The 22174-nt window shown below is 44.1% G+C and overlaps 1 long non-coding RNA gene across 1 annotated transcript; it reads right to left on the bottom strand.

Annotated features, from left to right (window-relative positions):
* Positions 1-3775: 3775 nt before the first annotated feature.
* On the bottom strand, positions 3776-7075 carry LOC109285295 (uncharacterized). The gene is made up of 2 exons (XR_002093007.2): positions 6730-7075; positions 3776-3974 (listed from the first exon to the last, which is right to left on the bottom strand). It is a non-coding gene; the product is annotated as an uncharacterized LOC109285295 (long non-coding RNA).
* Positions 7076-22174: the final 15099 nt, after the last annotated feature.

The raw sequence follows: 22174 nt of genomic DNA, 5'->3' as shown, positions 1-22174 counted from the left end.
TAGCTGCAGATGCTGGGTCCCTGTAGTGCACCTTCTGGCAGCTATGGGGCATGGCTGCAATGTAAGGCTGAGGGAGGCTCCCAGCCACAAGAGATTGCTTCTCCCGGGGACAGGAGGAGCCCAATCCTAGGATCAGTCTCTCCCTGCACCAGCAATAGTGCTTGATGGGCTCTAATATGCAATCCCACAATCACATCTCTCATCATACACATGTGGTATGTGATTGTGTAGATGGCACATTAGATCCCATTGCACCTTTACCTAAATATGAAGAGAAGCCCTGCTCACACCAAGGAGTGTTTCCCCACAGCAGCAGTCCTACAGTAAGGAGAGGCAATGAGGTCTGTAGGCAGAACCCTAGACTAGGGCCATGGTGACTGGTGCTGCTTACAGATGTTTTAAAAGATGGCGCTTTACTTCAACCTTGGTGCGCTCCCATGCTGAGCCCAGCACATGTCCTGAAGAGGCATTGCATTAGTTGGAGCCAGCTCACCCAAAATCTGTACAGATCAGGTGCTTTAGTGGGGCTTTTGTGGAGCAGCTGGATCAAACTAATGTGCTGTTTCTTTCAGTAAAACACTTTTTTAAAGGTTTTTTTAATGTCTGTAAGCAGCCTAAGGTTTGAGTGCTGCCTCTGGCCTACTGGGAGATCCTGGACCAGTCCCTTTCCTGTTCTTCTCTTTCCCCAGGTGTAAAACAGCAGTAATGATACCAACTTTGAAGGTAAGTCACTTTGCCAGAGTATTTCATTTGCTGTTAGGTTCTTCTCAAAAAGTTTTGATTTTTTTTCCCTAAAGAAATAGGCTCATAACAGGAGCCCAGGGCCCAAACTCTCCCCACAACAACCCCAATCTTTATACTAGATCCAGTCCATATCTAAATGTCATGGCACTGGGGGAAGGTCTCTAATCTGGGGGGGGGGGGGTGTAATTGTAAGTAGGTCAGTTGGGACAATAGAGAAGTCACTGTTGTAACTTCCATACAGTAAATTGATGCATTGTAATTCAGTACCTGTGCTGCTCATTCTGCTATCTGCCCTTATTTTTCAACCTTTCACTCACATAGGTAGCAGAGTTTGTAATATTACTTTTTTTTATTTTAAAAAATAGTGAAGCCCCACTCTGAAGGGACTAGTAGCAGTAAGACTGCTTGGATGTGTCAAGCTAAGCATGTGTGCAAATCTTTGCAACACAGAGGCATGAAGATTAGTTATCTGCAAGATTTTAAATCCAAGCAGGCATATATAAAAACAAGTTTAGCTGATACGGTACAATGCTTTGCAACAAATAATCATATTTCCACCTATTACCTTAAAGATGTGGCTTTTTTGCGTCATCTCCTCTTTAATAGACATGCAGCCAGGCCCATTAAGAGAACAAGGGTTACTTCCTGAAAAGTGTTGAAGTGTGTCAGTAGTTAAGGAAACACTGAAATGTTCCAATTGCCCCAGGCAGGCAAAATCTGGAATCATTTCCTTGTACAGTAAATAGGCAGAAAGTGCTTTCTGGTGCAAGAAATGTGTTGTCTTGGAGCGCAGCACCCTAGGTTTTAACTTGCACAATCCAAGCATGTATAAAAGTTGATAAAACTACTCCAAAATGTCATATGTATTCTCAAAACAAACAGAGATGAGGAATTCAGCAAAGCAGTGGTGCATATCAGCAATTTCCTCAATGTTGTCCATGCAGGAATAGACAAGTTACCACAGAGGGCTGCATAAGTGATAATATTGATTAAACAGACAATACAAAAGTCTATTTTTTGGATTTCACAAGTAGTTTAAGAAACAGGCTTAACTTCACATAGAAGAAATGCAAAAGTCTAGAACTCTTGGCTCCAAAATGATACCTTTTATTAAACTAACTGAGAAATTCTCAGTTGGTTTAATAAAAGGTATCATTTTGGAACCAAGAGTTCTAGATGTTTGCATTTCTTTTCATCTCAGACCAGCATGGCTACCACATACATCCCTTAACTTCACATAGGCAGACAAGGCTACAACCTACACCCCTGTTAACTTCACATAAGCACTCTTTCAGATGGCCATTTCTGGCATAGGAAAGTACAACCATTGTATCTCTTGCACACTTGGGAAAGAAGTAAAATGTGCGAGGATACTAGAGAAACCCTGGCTCAGTGGAAATACCCTGCAATCTTTTGCATCTACTTCACGCTCACAAGACCTTAGTTCGTTATTGTATTATGCTAGCACTTAAAGGCCTCGATCAGAGCCTATAGTGCCAAGCACTATGCAAACCTATGGAATGAGACTTGCTGGCCCTAAAAGATTGAAGGTTTAAAAGTGCTTATGGTATACAAAAGTAATTATTTCCACTGCACAAAGAGGAATACATGCAGACACACCTTGAAATGTAGTATGAAAGTCATGCATGGTCTTCCTTGTATTTTTCCTTGTTTTTTTTATGGAAAGTCTCAAGGAAGGCTTTAAATATGTGGATCATTAACTTTCTTTACCCTTACTGAAATGAGTATGCCAATTCTTTAAATGGGGGGGGATATTTTTGTGTGTTAGATTTTAAAAAATGTTTTAACAGTCAAATAACACTCAGTCCCCTCAGTTTGGTTTAATTTGCTCTTGGTATCTCTGTTGTAATCCTGCCAGAGCTTCAGTTACCATCACTAAAGCCTTCTGGGGAGATTAGGGCAGAACAGACCTGAATGTTTAAACAAACAGAAACACCATGTTGAAAAAAAACCCTCAGGTCTTCTTGCTGTATCAGAGAATCTGTGAAAAAGCACACAAGCCAATTCTATTTCTTTTGCATATTATATTTTCTCTGAAAAAAGTCCCATACTTCAGGTGTTGAAGGTGTTTCTTTCCTTGTCTTAGAAAAGCAAAGAAAAAGATTGAACTTATGGTTCCAAGGAGCATTCCAGACCAGAAGTTTATACCACCAAGTGACCCTTCCCACATGGCTAATGTTGGAATTGCCCAACATGTTTAGATGCAAAGTCTATGACAGCAGCAGCACTAGATGCTAGGGAAAAACGGGACGAGAAACCTGAGTATATCATTATGTAATAACCAGCCAAAGCAGGTCAGCTGGACTTTGTTCGCAGCCAGTGGCTAACAAAGGAGGCAATAATAGATGGCTGGTAGAATGGGGAGGAAAGAGATGGCAAAGATAGCTAGGGAAAAGGAGAGCCAGCAGAGATGAAATAAGAAAAGGAAAAGAATTGGAGGGCTAAATAAATGGAGAGAGAAGAAGGGCAAGAAAGAAAGAAGCGGAGAAAAGAGAGAGAACAGGAGGGGGAAAGCTGAAGAGAGGATAGCAAAATACAGGAGAAAAATACAAGTAGCTAAATTCTGCCGTTTAATTTTATGTCATCCAGAGGTTAATACAGACAGAAAAAAATGTCCTTTCTGAGGAGACCTGATAGGAAGTGAAGCTGAGAAGTTATTATGCACGCTGGGGGATATAAAGCTGAGTGTTAAGCAGAGAAGGGAAGAGCTACAGAAAAAGAGAATGGACATAGAGAATAAAGGGAGAGCAGTATATTTGGCAGAGAAAGTGTAGTTACCCCATCTACCTACTTGTTTCATGAAACTTGTGTTGTTTTAAGACAAAGACAGCAGGTTTTTTGGAGCTGGAAACACTTTCCTCTCTTTGCCTGGCACCATGAGGCATGATCTTTACCTGAAGTGACTGAGTGCTACTATATACCAAATAATAAATGTTAAAACAACAAGCAAGCAGCAGAGAGGGAGCAACTATTGCCATAAACATTCTGATAACATTACAACAGCTAAGGCTCAAGGAAAATTATTTCTGCCTTTTATTGGCGACGCTTTCATTAAAGATCCTTTAATAGTGAGTGAAGGTAAAGTAAATATGATGAAAGTAAATATACCGAGGATCATTTCACACCCATCTGCTAGGTATCTTTGGGCAAAGATGCATTACATGTTGAGTGAAGAACATCTAGCTTGCTTCTAGAGCCCATCACAGCCACTGAAAGGAAATACACAAGAACACTTTTTCCATTTCCCAGTTAATTACAGAGCTCATCTTAGATTACTAACAAAAATAAATGTCTATTAAAATCCACATAAACAATATTACTTCTGAATAGGCAGAAAATAGGTAAACACTAGCTCTAATCCACCAAAAATAAATATGGATATGCACATGACAGAGCATGATGCTACACAGAGCTGTTTTGTTTTCTCTGGGGTGGGTTTTGGATTCCATTTTGTTATAAGAGATTAAAGCAGGAGAATGTGAAATCTTGACACAATGTCCTGACTATTAGTCTGCAATGTCCTTTGAGGTGCGCATGTGCTTCTTATCAATCTTGCCCTCATTGACAAGGTTTTGGCCATGTGCAGACAGGAAGATAAACCATCCCCTTGGAACTAGGCCTTGCACTTAATAGAATGAGGTCCCTGGGAGAAGTTCTTAAGTTTCCATGTTCCATCCAACTGTATCATAGTTAAAGTACCCATCACTTAATAGTGTGCATGGCTCTTGTGTAAGTTTTACCCAAAGGAAGCACAGTCCTGGAGATTCTCACACATCTGCATGGTGGAAAAAACTGTTATATTTTAGATGAGGAAGGAATTTTGCTACCACTTGTGTACTGCCAGGGATTTAGGGAGCCTTACACACTATGGTCTAGTGACTGGAGTTCAAGGCTTGGTGTTAAGACCAGATATAGCTGAATAGGCTGTGTCAAACCAAAATTAATAGCTTGGACTTTGCTCTGGCAGCTCGTTTCTGAACTGGTTTTAATTTCTGCTTGTGAAATCATCATTCACAGAATAATACAGATTAATCCCTCACAGGCAGCATATATATTTGAAACTGTGGCAGCTGAAGGCACTGGATTAGTATGCAGGAATGCTGGGTTCGCCTCCAGGCTGTGTTCCAGAATTCTTATGTGACCTTGGACAAGAGATTTAGGCCAGATCTGTAAAAGGTATGTCTCTAAATTATAGCTCAGTGCCTGGAAAATGGGGATTATAAACCTCCCAATATTTGTCCATTTTGTCTACTGGAGTCTAGACTTTCTAAGGGCCAGGACTCTCTCTTAGCATCTGTGCAGCCTAATGGGCTCCTCATCTCATTTGGTCCTCTGGGTGTTTACAAAAGTATAAACATATAATAATGGTCGCTCTTTGTAGTGCACAATAGGCCCCATGTTATAGTTTCCACTCTGGTCGGATGACAGAACTTTTAACCAGATTTAGATTGTAATGGATTGATACAACTGTACAGATCACAATAAAGTTGTAAATATGGCATATGGATAATTTATTCTGCTGATGGATTTTTTTAAAGCTAAAAGCAGTGCCAAATAAATAGACCCCTGAGGAATATTGATAATGCTTATTCTCTGAGGGATATTGAAAAAAAAGATAAATGAAAGATAAGTTAAAGATAAATGAAAATTAGGCTCAGACATTAAGAAGTGATTACTGATGCACTGGCCATCTTCACTAGGTGGTGGGGGGGTTTTGGGAGGAGGGAGGTTATTGTTTTTCTGGTTTTTAATAACTGAAGCATCCAACATCTGTGTCCACTTTTCAAAAGTTTGCCTGGAGTGAGTTACTGCATAAATCTCTTATTTCTATACACTGGATCTCCCCCACGCTATCCCCAATGCTATCTCTTTACTGCATCCATGCAGGGGGTTGGACTAGATGACATCTGAGGTCTTTTTCAACTCTATGCTTCTGTCCTTTGTAGGTTCCCTGCAATGACAGTTTTACCTTTAAAAATATTTTTATATTAACAAGTTGTGGGAAATCTAGACTCAGCTATCTTCGAAATTTGAACCTAATTAGTTGATAAGCATTCAAAGCTCATGGTGGTAAAGGGGTTGAGGATGCTTAACAATTCTTTTGGGTTTCTAACGTTGAAATGGAAAACAACAACAGTGCCAGAATAAATTTGCAACTGTAATTTCTTACTTGTTCTTACTCATTTAAGCAAAAAAAAAAAATCAAACTCAGTACTGTGCTCATTTCATGAAGTTCCTCCTCATTTGCACAGTCAAAAGCCTGGCTCATTACAAAACTCCACTGTAAAAGGGCTGCTCTAAGCCACATATACAAAACCAGCACTCATATTATGGCCAGATTGTGGCTTGAAACTGCTGTCTGTGTTCTGTACGACTACATGCTGCCCAGTCTTTCAAAAAGCACAAGATAGGGTCTCCCTCAGGACAGTGCAGTGATGCAGGGGTGCTCCATACCCCACCCCCTTCGGTTGACCATACCACAGGAGAAGCAGCCAGGGAATTATTTTTAAATCCTGGAATCAAGTAAGAATTCCCCACTCTCCCACCCACTGCTGCCGCCGTCTCCAGCTCCCCACTGGGGAGTTCCAGATCTGCTCCTGCCCACTCTAACTGGGCTCCATGCAGAACCAGTCTCAGCTAGGGACAGCAGCAGCGGCAGCAGGTGAGTGAGTGGGTTCTTCCCTACCTGGTCCCCCCAGGGCAGTTCCCTGCTGGCCTGGGAGCAGGTACAAAGGAAAGGAAGCCACCCAATGCCACGGTTGTCTAGCCAAGCCTGGCTTCATGTGCAGTCCAGCTGCAGCAGTGCAGAAGTGGCTGTGGAGCACCCCCAGCAATGCCCCCCCAAGTCAGCTGGGTACAGTGGCAAAGACAGCAGCAGCACTGGGCAGGGAAGGGGCGTGGGGAGAAGGGAAGGGAATATGCAGCTGAGCAGGGAGAGAAGGGAGCTGGAGGGAAGATTCTTACCTGCCTGAAGGACTTAAAAAGTCCCTGCTGCTGCTCCTGTGGTCTGGTCTGCCCAGAAAGAAGGTAAATGCTGTGGTCTGGTCTGCCCAGAAAGAGGGTAAATGCTGGGAACCAGGCTGCAGCCACCCCTGAAGTGCAGGTTGCTGCTCCTGCAGCCCACTTGCAAACATTCTGCATCTGTCCATGGTCTTCCCCCTTATGTGACCTTCTTCCATGGTTCTGTCTGTTATCTTTCTTCGTTAGGATGGTTCACACAAGGAAAGCCTCTAAATCTACTTTAAAAAATTTATTTTTCTCATGCAATTCAAAATATGGGCAAAAAGATTTTATCCAAATTGAAAACCTAAACCTGAGATATTTAGGCTGAAAAGCAGATTAATTCAGAAAGTTTGAAGTATTTGAGAACACAGGGTGACTGCAGAAGTCACAGCTTAACCCCCCTGTGCAGTACGTTCACAACAAGGGAATAGTATTAGTAAGTGCTTTTCATCTCCACACTACACATTGCCTTGCCAGTTTATTAGTGTGCAAGTGTTTTCCTGTTTGCATTATGAATAAGTCAACTGTTACTGAAGCTAACAGAGTCTGACCTTCAGTAAAACATGTCTGTCTTCATAGAGATGAGCTGGATTCTGCTCACTCACCTCATTTTATTGGAATTAATCTAGCATAAAACCAGTGCCAGGGCAAAATACAGCCATAACTCTACAACTTGTGACAGCTCAATTATGTCTTATTTATTTGCTCTCCACTCCTTGCAAAAACACTCTCAGCATTCAATCAAATCTCAAAGCAAGGGGTCAGAAGGGAAGAGGATTGTAAACTACCTTAGTCAAAGAGTCCATTCCCATTAAAGCCTGTTGGTTCTCTCAGAAACAAGAGGCTGTTTTCTGTAACAATGGACCCCTACAAATATAAACCAGTTATAAATCATCTGAAAATTAGTAACTATCAAACTTTCATTCTGCAAAAATGAATTTCTCTGCCACCCTGTAGATTCAGTAGTAAATGTAGTTCATGTACTTTAACTTTTGTCTTTATGGAAAAAGCAATGTAATCCATTTAATCTATTTGAAGACCTTTGTTTTCTCTCCAGCCTAAATTCCTGAAATATCTGATTGAGGGCAAGAAAAAACTTTAAAATGTTGGTTAAAGGAATTTATAAAGAGAAAATTAGTTACAGATTTAAGAAAAAAAAATCTTTCTTAGCTCAAAACATGCCGATTTTCAAAAATCAGTGGTGGACAAGGAGATTTCAAACAGTATTTTGGGGCATTGATTTTGTTGGGGGGTTTTTTGAGTACATGAAGACCCTGGGAAAGATTTCCTTCATATCAAAATAAACAAAAACACACTTTGAAAAAGCCATTAATTGATGTGCTAATTGTTAAGATAGGGTTGTTAAGATAAATACAAAAGCTTGCCTTTGAGAAGGACCTTTCCCTTCAAACAGTTAATTTCCATCTGCTCTCAGGCTGAGCTGAAAGTATCATAATCCCCAGTTTGCGATACCACTATCTGTTACAGCGAGGCTGATTAGGAGGCCACAACAAAGGATTAGGGTGCTTTGTATGAAGAAACTCAGAGTGGGCTCTCTATCCGTAAGATTAATTTATTTGCGCAAACAGTGATTTTGCTTTATGCCTGTTAAAGCTGGGCTCGCCCCCAACACTGCACACAATTCCTAGAACAACATTTAATGGTCACCAAGTAATGTCCTGTCTGTGTGCCTAGAGTGAGTGTGTGCGCATGAGTGAGTATAATCTCCACTGCTTCTATGGGGCTCTCCTGAGTGAGGCTTGCTTTCAGCAGGGCCTACCTGTCATGCAGGATCAAACACCCCTTTCAAGGGGAACAAGAAAGTAGTTCCTTGGGGCTCTCCAAAAAGCCACTTTATTCCATCGCCCTCTCCTGAAAGGACCCCCTGTAGATGGTCCTAACATGGCTTCAAAAGGGGCTCCGGCTTTGAAAACCTGGTTCTTCTCATTCCCTGACTTTCCTGGTGATCTGTGGTGCCCCCACCTCCAAGAGGTCCTTCTCCTTGTAATTAGGATAAGCTTTCTAGTGCAAGACATTCTTCCTCAGGTCACAAGTCTCTCAGACACAGATCCTCAAAGGTGACCTGAGGAAGAACATCTTGCATTCAAAAGCTTGTCTAAATTTATGCTAACTACACAGTTGGTCCAATAAAAGATATCACCCTAAAAATCCTTGCCTCTTGAAAGGTTTATATAGTAATTATAAGATTACCACAAAAGATATCGCACCTAAGACATAGACATGGTAAAAATTTATGCTGGACTATGCCACCTAAACCAATGTGCAGGTCCTTGATACCAGCTGGTGTACAAAAGGATAAGGTACTTTGTGTCCCCACTTTCAGATGCAACTAACTCCTGGGCAGTGGGAACGAACATTGGGTGTGATTTGCCAAATATGACTTATGAGATCCAAGTCTAGTTCCATGTTTCTATGTATATGTGAACAAGTCTTAGACATAGATCCTCAAAGGTTAACTCCCAGGTTTAACGCCCACAGAAACCAATGGTATTTAGGCACTTACGTAGGAATTAGATGCCTAAATGGAGGATGTGGACCTCAGTCTTTCCATCCCCTTGCAGCTGGCAAATGTCACCCCTTACCATTTGTGATGGCCTTCCCCCTCTCAGCAGGTCAAGGATGCAACAAAATTAAGTAAAAAAAAAAAAGACACGGGATGTCTGGGGAAAGATTTTCTCCCCCTATGAAACTGTACGAATAAACCTCACAAAAAGTTGAGTCAGTTTCTTCATTTAAAATACTACCTCTGCATGACAGAAAAAGAGTCAACATTGGGGCAGTCATGATTATAAGTCATTTTTTACTGACTAAGAGAGGAAACTATCAAAGAAACCTAGCAGTGCATGTCTTGGCACATAGTTATTGGCCTACACTGCCTTTACTTACTCGCTCTTCTTTCAGGCAATGAGTCCAACATGTTTCTCTGGAATACTTTCCCCGTGTGCGCAAGAGCTATTTATAATCTACAAACACTTATTTTTTGGACTAAACACATCTATCTGGGTGGCTACTTGCCACAACTGCAAAGGTTTTGAATGAATTACAAAAATATGTATGAAATATTGCACTTGGGATAAGGCATTTCCAAGCAGAGCAGCACATAACAAGCAAGCAGAATGTCAAATGTGGCCTAAGCAGGCACCACAATGAACCCAGTGGAACTGGTTGTATGGTTTCCATACCTGTGAGTCCCCTGCATCTCCTGGTGAGGTTCTCCTCTCTTCAGAGACCCTTTCAGAGCATAAGCTAGTACAAAGAAGCAGCAGCTTAGGCCAGGGTGTGCAACCCCTGGCCCAGAGACCAGATCAAGCCCTTGGAGCCATGTAATCTGGCCCATGGGGCTCACTACAGATCTGTGAGGAGCCCTGCTGGTCGTGGCCCTGTGCACTAGATCAGGTGCACGGGGCCTGATACTGATGTGCAGGGGCAGGTTGGGGTGGTGCCTGATCCCTGCTAGGCAGAGGCAGCGCAGGGCCCTGGAGCCTAGTCTTGGCTGGGCAGAGGTAATTGGGGGGCCTGATCCCAGGTAGGTAAACACAGCATAGCAGCCCCAGAGCTCAATCCCAGCCAGACAGGGACAGTGCAGAGTCCCTGGAGGCCAATCCCAGCTGGATCAAGGCAGTGTGGGCATCTGCATCTCCTCTGCCCAGTCAAAATAGGGTCCCAGGGCCCTGTACTGCCTCTGCCTGGCCCCCACATGCCCAGAGTGCCACAGTGCCCTAATGGGCTGGGATTAGGCTCCAGCCAGGTGGAGACAGCATGGGGTCCCAGGGCCCCATCCCAGTGCACAGGGGTGGCACGGGGCCCAATCTGGCCCACAGACCAGCCCCACCCCACCCCACCCCACCCCATTCATCTGGTCCACAGGCCCAAAAGTGTGAACAAATACCACTGGCTCAGGCTATTCCTTTAGACTCTGTCCTGAAAACTCAGGCTGCCTGTCCCAGTTTGAGCAATCCCCACTCCTGCCCACTCCTAACTCAATAAGAGAAGCACATTAGACATGCCACCAACTGTTGTCTTTTATATTTAGGCTAAACTATTTGGGCTGGCAATCTTCTCTTAATTTTTTGTCTGAACAGTGCTTAGTGCTAGGTGAAACCAGTACATGAATAAAACTAAAACCATGAAAGCTGAATTGGAAGAGACTACATCCTCTAATATACTTTATCAACTTAGGGCACTGACAGACATGGGGGGGAAAAAAACAACACGCACACACAGACATACACTTTAATGCAAGCAACAGTGCATCAGTTTGGCCTGGCTTCGCAGCGGCTGCATAGATCCAGCACTTTAACAGGGTTTTTCAGCCCTTTGAGCTAAAGCTGATTCAACCAGCTATTAAATAAAAGTGGCAAAAAAGCCCCACTAAAAAGCTCAATCTATACAGACATTGGGAAAGCTAGATGTAACTAATGCCATGCCTCTTCTGGGCATGTGCTGGGCTCAGCGTGGGAGCACACCAAGTTTAAAGTAAAGCGCTGTTTTGGTTTTTTTCTTCTACATCTGCAAGCAGCTCTGCAGATGCCTTAGGAACGTAGAGGCCTAATAAAAATGGTCATATTAGTAAGATGGCTACCTAACCTGTGTTAATCAGATTAGAGACTACACAAGAAAATGTTGGGGAATCACCTTTTGGGTCTAACAGTTGCATACGTCGACATGTTAAATTCTGTGTGGCACTGAATGTATGTGTATACAAAAAAAATGAGTCAAACAACTGGAGTGCAGAATAGGAGCTGGCTGACTGGTTGGTGTCTTCATGCTAACGGAAGCCAGTCTCTGACATGCAATTCAGATGCAATTGGCAGTCAGGGATGGCTAAATGATTGTGATAATGTGTCAAGGGCATTCTCCATCTGTTTATCCCTAGAGCTGGCCCCAAACTAGAATTTCCACTTCACAAACACTTTTGAGATTCTGAAATTTCATGGAATGAAAACATTAACAAAACATATTTTAGCCTTTTAAAAATCCAAAACAGAAAATACCTCAAAGGCCATTTTGATTCCTGTTTTCACTCTAATTTCAGGGCAGGATAGGCAGCTCAGAGGGAAGCTTAATTTCTAAAGGGGTGTGGAGTGGGGATCATGACCTAAGAACAAGGAATGATGCAAAGGAGGGCAAAATGCCAATGGAGAGGTGTAGTAGGACCCAGGCCAAAGGGTCACACCAGGATGGGACATGGGTGCTGCATCTCAACGGGTGTTTAGCCCCTTATCTATACCAATGACGTTTGTACTGCAGTGGAATTAATAAAGTAATATAACATAAATAGCTATGTCCATTATTTGTTCACAGGCCTAGCCTCGGCTTTGCAATATGTGTCCACCCTCGCCTCAGGCAGCTAAGGCTCTTAAGGGTTCGCCTCCAGTCGTGAGCCTGTATCAGGCCAACCCCTGTGGGTAATTTGGAGCCACAGGCATTATGAACCCCTGTGAGGCCCTGGCAGGTATGTGGCATCCAGCATCCACCGGGTAGTCAAGTTCCTGCCATGGCAGCCAGGGTCAGGCTAGTCTCCGATGCAACCTCCTTGGCTCCGGCAGAGAGAAGCAGCATAGCCTGGTGCCTATGCTAGCGCCTCCCTCTTCCTAGGGCTGGCACTGCCCTCTAAGGAAAGTTCTCGGTTGACCAGAGCCAACCTGGACCGCTGCATGTCCTCACGTGCCCTGCAGCCACTGCCAGGTGCTGAGAGCCCCTGTGGGGCTCATCATTGTTTGCTGCTGTGGCCTCTGGACTCTAGGTGGTGCAGGGCATGCATGCTGGCTGCTTGCTCTTGGCCCCATCCTGGCTCCAGGTCCAGGTGGAGCCCGACTTTCTGTTCTCAGCCCTACCCAAGGGACGGGCATGCGGGAAGTATGTCTCCTACTGCTTCCTGGAGAGCGAGCATGCAGGGAGCGGAGCGTGTACTGCCTGTCCACACACCCATTGCTTGCCATTGGGATGCGCCAGAATCCTGTGGACTGCAGAGCACCCCAGCGGTTATTGCTCCCCCAGTAAGTGCAAGGCCAGGCCAGGTCCCTGCTACAAGGGTGCAATGAGGAAGGGTGCATCCTTTTGATACTTTCTCAAGTGCCACCAGTGCTCCATCATCTGGGAGCATTTCCCTGTAGGGACAAAAGCAGGATAGGGCTATCTGCCATTTCTCTGAAAGCAATGCCCAGGATCAGGAACCATGGCAATCACAGACAAGTTTGGGGTAAAGCATCCACACCTGAGGACAGGAGGGTGATCCAGGCTGACCTTGACAGGCTCAGGAAATGGGCGGATGAGAACCTGATGGTGTTTACCACCAAAAAAATGCAAGGTTCTCCACCTTGGGAAGAAAAATCAGCAGCATGTTTATAGGCTCAGCAGTGCTACACTGACTAGCACTATGGACAAAAGGAACTTGGGGGTCAAGACTGACCACAAGATGAACATGAGCCTTCAATGTGATGCTGCAGCTAGTAAAACGAGCAAAACGCTGGCTTGCATCTATAGATGCTTCTCAAGCAAATCTCAGGACGTCATTCTCCCCTTGTACTCGGCCTTGGTGAGGCTGCAGCTGGAGTACTGCATCCAGTTTGGGGCTCCACAATTCAAAAAGGATATGGAGAAGCTTGAGAGAGTGCAGAGGAGAGCCACGCACATGATCAGAGGTCAGGGAAGCAGACCTTATGAGAGAGGCTGAGAGCCACGGTACTCTTCAGCCTGGAAAAGTGCAGGCTCAGGGGTGATCTGGCGGCAGCCTATAAGCTCATAAGGGGTGCTCACCAGGATCTGGGGGAACATTTGTTCACCAGAGCGCCCCAAGGGATGACAAGGTTGAACAGTCACAAACTCCTCCATGACCATTTCAGGCTGGACATAAGGAAGAACTTATTTACTGTCTGAGCCCCCAAGGTCTGGAATAGGCTGCCGCCAGAGGTGGTTCAAGCACCTACATTGATCATCTTCAAGAAAAATTTGGATATTTATTTTGCTGGGATCCTATGATCCCTGCTGACTTCCTGCCCCTGGGGCAGGGGGCTGGACTCGATGATCTTCCGACATCCCTTCCAGCCCTGATGTCTATGAAGTCTATGAAATCTATGAAGTTGGTATCACCTCTACATACAAAAGAAGTTCAGGGCTCACTTTCCTAGCTGCTGACACACATTACTTCTGCAATGCTACAACATTAGTGCTAGTGGGGAACAGCTTTGAACCACAAAGTTGTTGCTGTTTGAAAAAAACATTTTGGGGGGTGGATTCATCATTCTTATACCACAACAGAACAGCAGGATAGGCAGTTCAGAGGGAAGCTGTTCACATTTTGTTGTTCAGAAGTCTCATATAAAGTGCAAGGATATAGGCTAAGGCAAGGATGCTACAGGACTACGAGAGGGCACTGGCGACTCAGAAAAACTCTATGCCCGGGTGGAAGAAAAACTCCTGTTTTCTCCAGGGTCAGACAGAGGTCTAAGCCCCAATTCTAGACTAGGCTGCAGCTTTGATGTCTGGGGCTAGTCTTTCCTGAATCCCACAAATTGAGGAATAGGAATAAGGAGCTATTCCTTAAACTTAGGCTCATGCACTCTTGGATGCTCTTACCCCTATGTTTCTGCAGTGACTTACAGGTCTATAGCACCACTGGCTCCGGCTGGTTCTCTGTCAGCTGCACGGAGTATGCCCTTGAATGTGGTACAAGGGCATTCGTCTTGCATGAGGAACCTGTCACAACACCAGAACTGTCCTTGATTCATAATAGTCAATGGTTATCTGCAAATGAGACTGCTTATTCTCAATTACTTCTCTCCCCCCCCCGGAGATGATGGGAAATCTCATGTGCTCCAGTGACCCCGAGAGCTACACCAGTGGGAGTGTCAGCTCCGTGCAAGGTTACCCAAGCTGTACAGGTGAGAGAGTTGGGAGCAGATGACAGGCAGGTCGCTCCGGCTCCGAGTGTAGGCTGAGCAACAGGCTAAACACGTGTCCTCATGAAAGGGTTAAGTGGCAGAAACACAGCGTGGCAGCCAGTCCAATAGACAGCATAACACCTCCAACTGCTTTGCGGGCTAGGTGACAGTTACAGTACCAGCGAGCCAAAGTTTTCCCAGTACTTCACTTTAGGGTCCATGCAGATATCCCACCCGTTCACTCCACCCACACGTCCTACCGCTTCTCACACTGAAACAGAGCCAGAGCAGACGATGGAGAAACATATTTGACTAATCCGTCCTACATATGGATTTTTTTTCAATGAAAGCAATGTAAAGCTTCTTACATTTTCACAGTGTTGTGAAGAAAGCAAGGTTACATAAATAGGGAAAGAGGCGTATTTTCTCACCATACCCTTTCTCCAACCCCAGGCAAATTAACAACAGCAGCACAGCCGGCCATAATAAAAGATGCTGCCTAGCAAAAGACTTTGCTGTTTCACAGTACAGTGAACTCTGATTAATTTGCCGCTTCTTGAGGAATGCAAATACTGCCGAATTATCCAGTTAGTAACCAAAAAGCAAGAGCAGATAATAGGGATGGGCATGGACAGCAGCCAATTAAGTCACAGTAGTGAATTATCCCATAGGCAAATAAACCAGATTTTACTGTGTCACATGGTGCAATTGTATTTAAAAAGAGTTAAGTAAATAATGATGAGGTGTGTTTCTTGACATACCTCTCGATTGCCTCCTCACTTCCTCAGGGCCCCAGTATACAATTCCCCTCAGTATCCTCCCTCTCCCTCCATGGCCCAAGGTCTTGCCACAGGCTGCAGCTCTGCGCTGCGTCACACTCGGGGTGCAGTCCTTGGGACCCAGTGTCTATTCATGCTGACAAGAGGAAGTCACTCCACACTCCCACGGTTGTGTAGCACAACACCTAATACTCTATAGGCCATGTCTACACCACTTCCCCTGCCAAGCCATCAAGAAACTAGTCCAAGCCGCTCATCCCAGTCAGGCAGTAGAAATGCCTTGGAGCAGGCCTGGGGCTCTCATCAGGCTTTTGTCTAGTCTGTGGCTCTACTCCAGTTTTCAACCAGACCACACAGAGGATTCATGTGGGCAGAGGAAGTAGGGAGTGGGTAGCCAGAGCAACCCTGGCAGCGGGGGAATACACACTGTTATTTTAGGTACTCCAGCAGGGCTTCAAATGGAGCCAGTTTGGGTCGAATTTGTGTTTAATTGTTTTGGTTTTGTTATTGCACTCCATAGGAGTCGGAGATCAGCACTTAACCTTTTGTTAAAACATAAGGACATTTAACATTTTTTAAAGGAAGGTTCTGGCAGATGTTTCAGGAGACTGAAATGATAGTGTTGTCTCTAACAGAGTAGCGAGCAGTGTGGTCCTTGTAGTCAGCTCACCTTAAGGCAGGTATCAGTGACAGTCTAGACATTTTCTTAGTGTGACAGTCTGGGAACAGAAGTCATCACAAACAGCTCGTAACACCCGTCTTTCAAGGCTCTCAGGCCAAGCTCCAGCGCCAAGGAGCAAGTCTGCCTTAAGACTCGACTCTAGAGAGATTTAGGCAGAAAGCAAACCTTTTATTCCTTGTCATGGATACCCCAATACATCTGCATCACCAAGTACAACACGTTTTCCAAGATTACACAGCAAGTAAAAGAAGTCAGCAGGCTATGTAACGCTACCATCTTGTGACTCAGGACAACAATATGCATTCACAGCAGTGGGAATGTAAAGTTCTGCCAATGAACTTCTGCTCTAGTCCATAGGGACCAAGCTACATGGAGCTTAATACATGCTGCCAGTTATTCTGAATCTCCAGTTGTGCCTAAGAGTTTCAGACTTGTAGGCTGACATAACTTCTCCCAATGAAAACCACAATAAGATACAAGCTGTTTTCCTATATCATGGAGGGTCCTCCCAGGCAGATGCTTGCTCTGGGTTGGTGTGGCCTTGTCTGGTCTCTGAGAGAGAGACCTCAGAAGCCTTGACTTCCACGGTGGGTTCCTTTCCACTCTAACCCCAGCCTTGTGGTCTCTCACCTTCCCTGGTTCTCTGTGGCCTCGACTCAAGGAGCTAGCATCCAAGTCTGCTCCTGAAGGAGGGACTTTACCTCTTACTGGGGACACCCAATGCAACCCACAATCCCAAGCAGCAGAGCAGGTGGTCTCTTCAGTAAAGGCATTTATTGGGTCAAAGAGTAGCCAGCCAGAGGTCCTCTGTCCCCTCCAAAGGGGTTAAACGTTCTCTCCATCCCCAACATAGTCTGAGGACATCCCCAGACTATGTTACACAGTGTTCCCCTTCCCATCTCCCCAGAGTTCCTTCACACTTCAGTCCCCAGACACTTCTGGGAAGTAGTTGCCAAGGTGCTTTTTTCCAGGCTGCTCTCCCATTATAATGCACGTCTCCTCTGGACAGCTCTTGTGTGTAGGGCGTCTCACCTATGTTGCTAGATCAGCAAAGCTATTCAAGACTGTTGATGATAATGGTCCATCTCATTTCCTCCTACACATAGCCAGCCTTAACCCTTTGTTCTCTGTGCACAGGCCAAAGAGGTAAACCAAGTCACACAGGGCATATCTACACAAGATATTTACAGAGCCAATTAAACTACACAGAGCTGACTAATTAGCTCCACAGTAAACATGTCAGCATCTACATGTGCACCCCTATTAGGGCACAGGAAACTAATAAACCCACAGTAAGTAGTACTGTTAAATACCTGCTGCAGAATTTTTTCATATGCAGCAGCACACATGTAAACACTTACCCGGGTAGCTGGGGCATGAGGGTGCTTCAGTGCAGGGGCTGCCTGCCAGCTAGACACACACTGAAGCACCCTTATGCCTCAGCCAGCCCCTCTGCAGCATACTGAGCCTGGGTAGAGCAGCCTCGGGCTAGCAGGCTGACCCTCAGGGCTCCCTGCCAGGCAGGGCTGCTCAGACTGGACACCACACTCTGCGCATAAACAAACTCTGGAGCTGATTGCTCTGGAGTTAATTGCTCCTGGGCATGCATTCAAACGGTGCACACCTGGGAGCAAAACACGCCAGAGCAAAAAACTCTGGACTTAATTCATGTGCACTAATTGCACATATAGGAGCACCAACAATGTTATAATGTGAACACAATAAGACAAAATTATCACAATAAAACCTGTAATCCATCACACCATACCATACGCTTCTCACACAAAATGTTCTGCACTTCTTTCTGAACAACTATGGAGTGTCCAGCTCCCCTTAGACTACACGGACATCTTTCCATTGATATCAACAGAAGTTACAGCAGGTCTCCTGTGAGCGCAGGTCAGATCCACGCAGTATACAGTTCAAATATAGCATTTATTTTAATATTCAGTCACTTAAGTGTTTTTTTTTTTTTAAAGTTCAGCTTGGGCCAGACACATTTAACCTTAACTGATGGCTTCCTTTGCAAACAATCAACTTAAATTACTTCCTCTGAACTTGGGTTGGCAACTAATGTTTAATTCAAAACCAAAGTTGCATGAGATTTAGCTGAACTTTGTCCTTTATGGAGTTTCAGAGTCCAAGTGAAAAATTGGATAGTACAGATATAAATTAGAAAATCTGATACTGATGTTAGGATTCGTCCAGGATTGAGGGGGTAGGAGGACCCATCACTCTTGGAACACCATTGTAGCCCTATGGATATGTTGGACATGGGCTAAAATTGTGTTGGGTGCAAATCAACTGAATTCAATGAAATTACACTACAATATTATCCATAAGGAAAAGAGGACAAAGAATGGGTATACAATGGGCCAGAAAGACATTCTTCTTTTCTTTTCACTTCTCCTTCACTCGTGGACTCGATAAACAACCTGGTAAGAGCAGATGCTTCAACACATATTTTACCAGATTCCTTTTAGAGCAGGGATCTTTTTCTCAGTTAACTAGTTCCTGATATGGATGCCAAAATGAAGTATCAAATGAACACTACCACCTAGCAAAACAGCAGGGGTTTTCAACCTTTTTAGACTCAAGGCACATTTGGAAAACCCCAGCTGTTAGCTTTCATTCATTTCTTGACTACAGAAAATGAATAGAGCAATTCTTCTGTGCAAAAAACTCAGAAAGATCATGACAGGTCAGAATGTTTTTGACACTATAGATTCCTGCTTGAAAGTTCTGGGTTTATCTTGTGAATCATGTGTAGGTGATTGTATACCTAACAGTGCCAATATTGTCCACTATCCTTTAAAGGATTTCACCGGCATGCAGCATAATTGATAGTTGGGGGAAAGTTGTGAGAGGGGAAACAGTTAAAGGACATTCAGAGGTCAGACCTGGAAAGATTACCTAATTTAAAATGGGCAGGCCAGATTCTCAGCTGGTCTATGTCTGTGAAGCTAAGCTGATTTTGGGAGACATCCTCAGTTTATATGATCTGGATTTGTTGATCATAAATTCACCAGAAACCCTCAAAAAAAGCCAAAATTTAACAACGGCTATGGCTCAAGCATCCCACAAGTTGCTTCTCCACAGAGCCATTAAGAAAGCGAACAAATAAACTATATTTTCAGCCCTGGGCTGTCATTGCTATTGTTGGTCCAAAGCAGCTGTGCTCCATGACAGAGGCATGTGCAGTGCCTACTCCACAAGATCCATGGAAAAAGTGCCCAGAAGCTTCAGGTGCATCTCCTGGGACACGGAGCTGCGCTCACTTCCACTAACCTCACAAGAGGCACCCAGCATTGTGAAGAACTGAGGCCCAATTTTAAGCCTGTTTCTCAAACAAATGTAATAGTATCCTGTTAAATCTTCCTGCAATTCAGGTGCACTCACTAAGTAGTCATATGAGTAAACATTAAATGCATGTACCTATGCAGTTCTGTGACTGCAAATAAAGATGCGAAAAAAAAATGACTGATTTGTAACAAAAATCTTCAACAAGGTCTGGCATACCGTCTCTTGGGTAAAAAATAAAATTTTCCATTATGAGACTTACAATATTTCTATTTTTTTTTCCCTAAACGGAACCACTGAGTTTTTGCTTTCATGTTTCCTCTATTGCTAACAAAACCACTAGGTGTCAGTATATCCTAAGTTTTCCAGGTGCACCCATAGAACATGCAGTCATTCGGTGATGATGGGAGAAGACCCATCTCATGAGATGATGACAATGAAATTGGTGAATATCAGCATAATTTCCTTTTTTTAAATATTCCTAATTTATTGGGGTAACCTGGGAACAGAATATTCAAAACCAAAAAATGTAGAACATGCACACAGAGAAAATGCAGGAAGTTAAACGAAGTATCAATATTTGTCTGGACTTGGAAAATGCTGAGGGTATTGCCCTCAGTTTTTGGTATGTGCAAAGGAGATTAAAAGAGAAAAATAACAGCTGAGCCATTCAAAGGTAAAAAGAGCCAAGTGGGATTTACTTGTATTGCAGTAAGTACGATGAGCACCAGTCATGGTCCAAGACTCAGCTGTACAAGGTGCTGTATGAACACATGACCCTGTTGTACTAAGCATTGTTCAAAGCCAGTGCCTCTCCCAAAATGCTTACAATGGAAGTAAAAAGTTGGCTTCAGTGCAATGGGAGGAATCACTATGTTTCCCATTAAAATGTGGAGTAGTTACTGTATATAATGTAAATATAGCATGTAATTTTAATGCAAATTACACTGATGTTTATCATCTGGCCAAAAGGAATCATTTATATGGCATATTTATTGAAAGACTTGGCTCTTTCTAGAAATTTTTCCTTAACCATTGGAAGAAAATGAGTTAAGTATTACCCTATTTGAACATGACCTTGTAAAATTTCCCAACAGTCCTTATAACCCATCATGCTTTTACCACTATTAAAAATAGCGCAATTCCTGTAGGCAGCAGGCTGTGAAAGAATGCCACACACATTACAAGATCTGTCTCACCCGTGACAAACAACGATAAAAGACTCAAGAACACAGTGTTATATTAAGATGAACTCAAGGATCTTAAACACGTATAAGCCCACAGCACAGCATGGAACATTACTACAGTAGAGCATGCCCTTATCCTGGCAGGAAGCCACCACTGTCAGCAAGTGTGGACTTTAAGAGATGAGGACTACAGAGATGAGGCTCCTAAAGCGTGGACCTGCTGCTACTGAAGTTGTTAATGGTATCTCAATTGATTTTAGTGGAGCAGAATCGGTTCTTTGATGAAGACCAGGAGGCTCACAGCAGGGCTGCGCACAAGTCTTCTTGAACTAATTTATTCAGTGAAAAAATATGCAGTTTGGGATCACCTCAAATAGGTCACAAATGGCTATCGTCACATTTACCATACAGTTGTGGCCAAATAAACAGCAAAGAAAAAGTGCAGAAATATCAAAATACAGACATTACTTAAATACTTGTTGAGCCAGAGAAAGCATGATACTACAGTTTGGTGGCTAGCATATCCACCCGGCCCCAGGGTGGGGGAGAAAACCTTGTTTCTAGCTCCCACTCCATTAATTTTCAAGTATTTTAAGAACAAAAGATTCAACAGGATAGGAAAGATGTGGGAGGGGTCTCCCTAACACGCTCCAGCCCAACTGATAAGGGACTGCCCTGGAAAGCAGGATATTTCAGTTAAAAAAAAAACCTGCTCTGACTTAGGCAGAGAAGTGCTTTGACCCCAAGTCTACCATATCCCAAGGGAGTGCCCTAACCACTAGGGCAGTGGTGCTCAATGTTTTAGCCCTGTGGTCCAGATGAATGGTGTGGAGGCAGCCTGGGGACTGAATCAGACCCCATGCACAGGGATCAAGCTCCGTGCTGGCCCTGCCAAGCCCTACGAGCTGGATAACACCCCAGTATCCCTGCACTAGGGCGTCTGGGTGAGGCACTGCTGCCATACAAATGGTGCCCAAATCCCCCTGTGAACTCAGTCCTTACTTTTATTAAAAATGCCCTGAAAAAAAATCCAAAATATTATAGTTTCAGATCAACCAGAAGAATCAACACTGTCCAATCTGCCAGTTCTCTACTCATCTTACTGTAACCTCCACTTGTACGGTACAAGGGAACTTTTCAAAATCCTTCCATCTTTTGTGTGTCCAGTGGGGAAATGGTGGTGGCTGGCAGCCACAATGGAAGTAATGCTGAGGTCAAAGGGAGATGAAAACAAAGAAACTCCCCAGGATCAACCAGGCTGGTAGGTGCATGGAGTTGAGCGCAGAGGGATCAGTTCTATGGGAACTGTCTGTGAACAGTGGCAGGATCTAGGAGACTGCAACTGTCTGGAAACACTGACTGACCAGGGCTGGGTGAACTCTGGCTCCTACTGGTAGAGACCCAGGGAGGCATATGTGCTACTCCGAGCACTAGATGGGAGAAAGAAGTGACACAAGCATGTTAGACCCATCCAGAGGTACCAGAGGAGGAGTACGAGGAATATCTGGGATGGTGAAGCTGGTTTGCAGTTTAGGTGCTATGAAGGAGCAATAT

The sequence above is a fragment of the Alligator mississippiensis genome, chromosome 3 (genome assembly GCF_030867095.1).
Source record: "Alligator mississippiensis isolate rAllMis1 chromosome 3, rAllMis1, whole genome shotgun sequence".
NCBI classification, from domain to species: Eukaryota; Metazoa; Chordata; order Crocodylia; family Alligatoridae; genus Alligator; species Alligator mississippiensis.
Note: the sequence above shows the minus strand (reverse complement) of the source record. Positions and strands in the feature narration are given on the sequence as shown.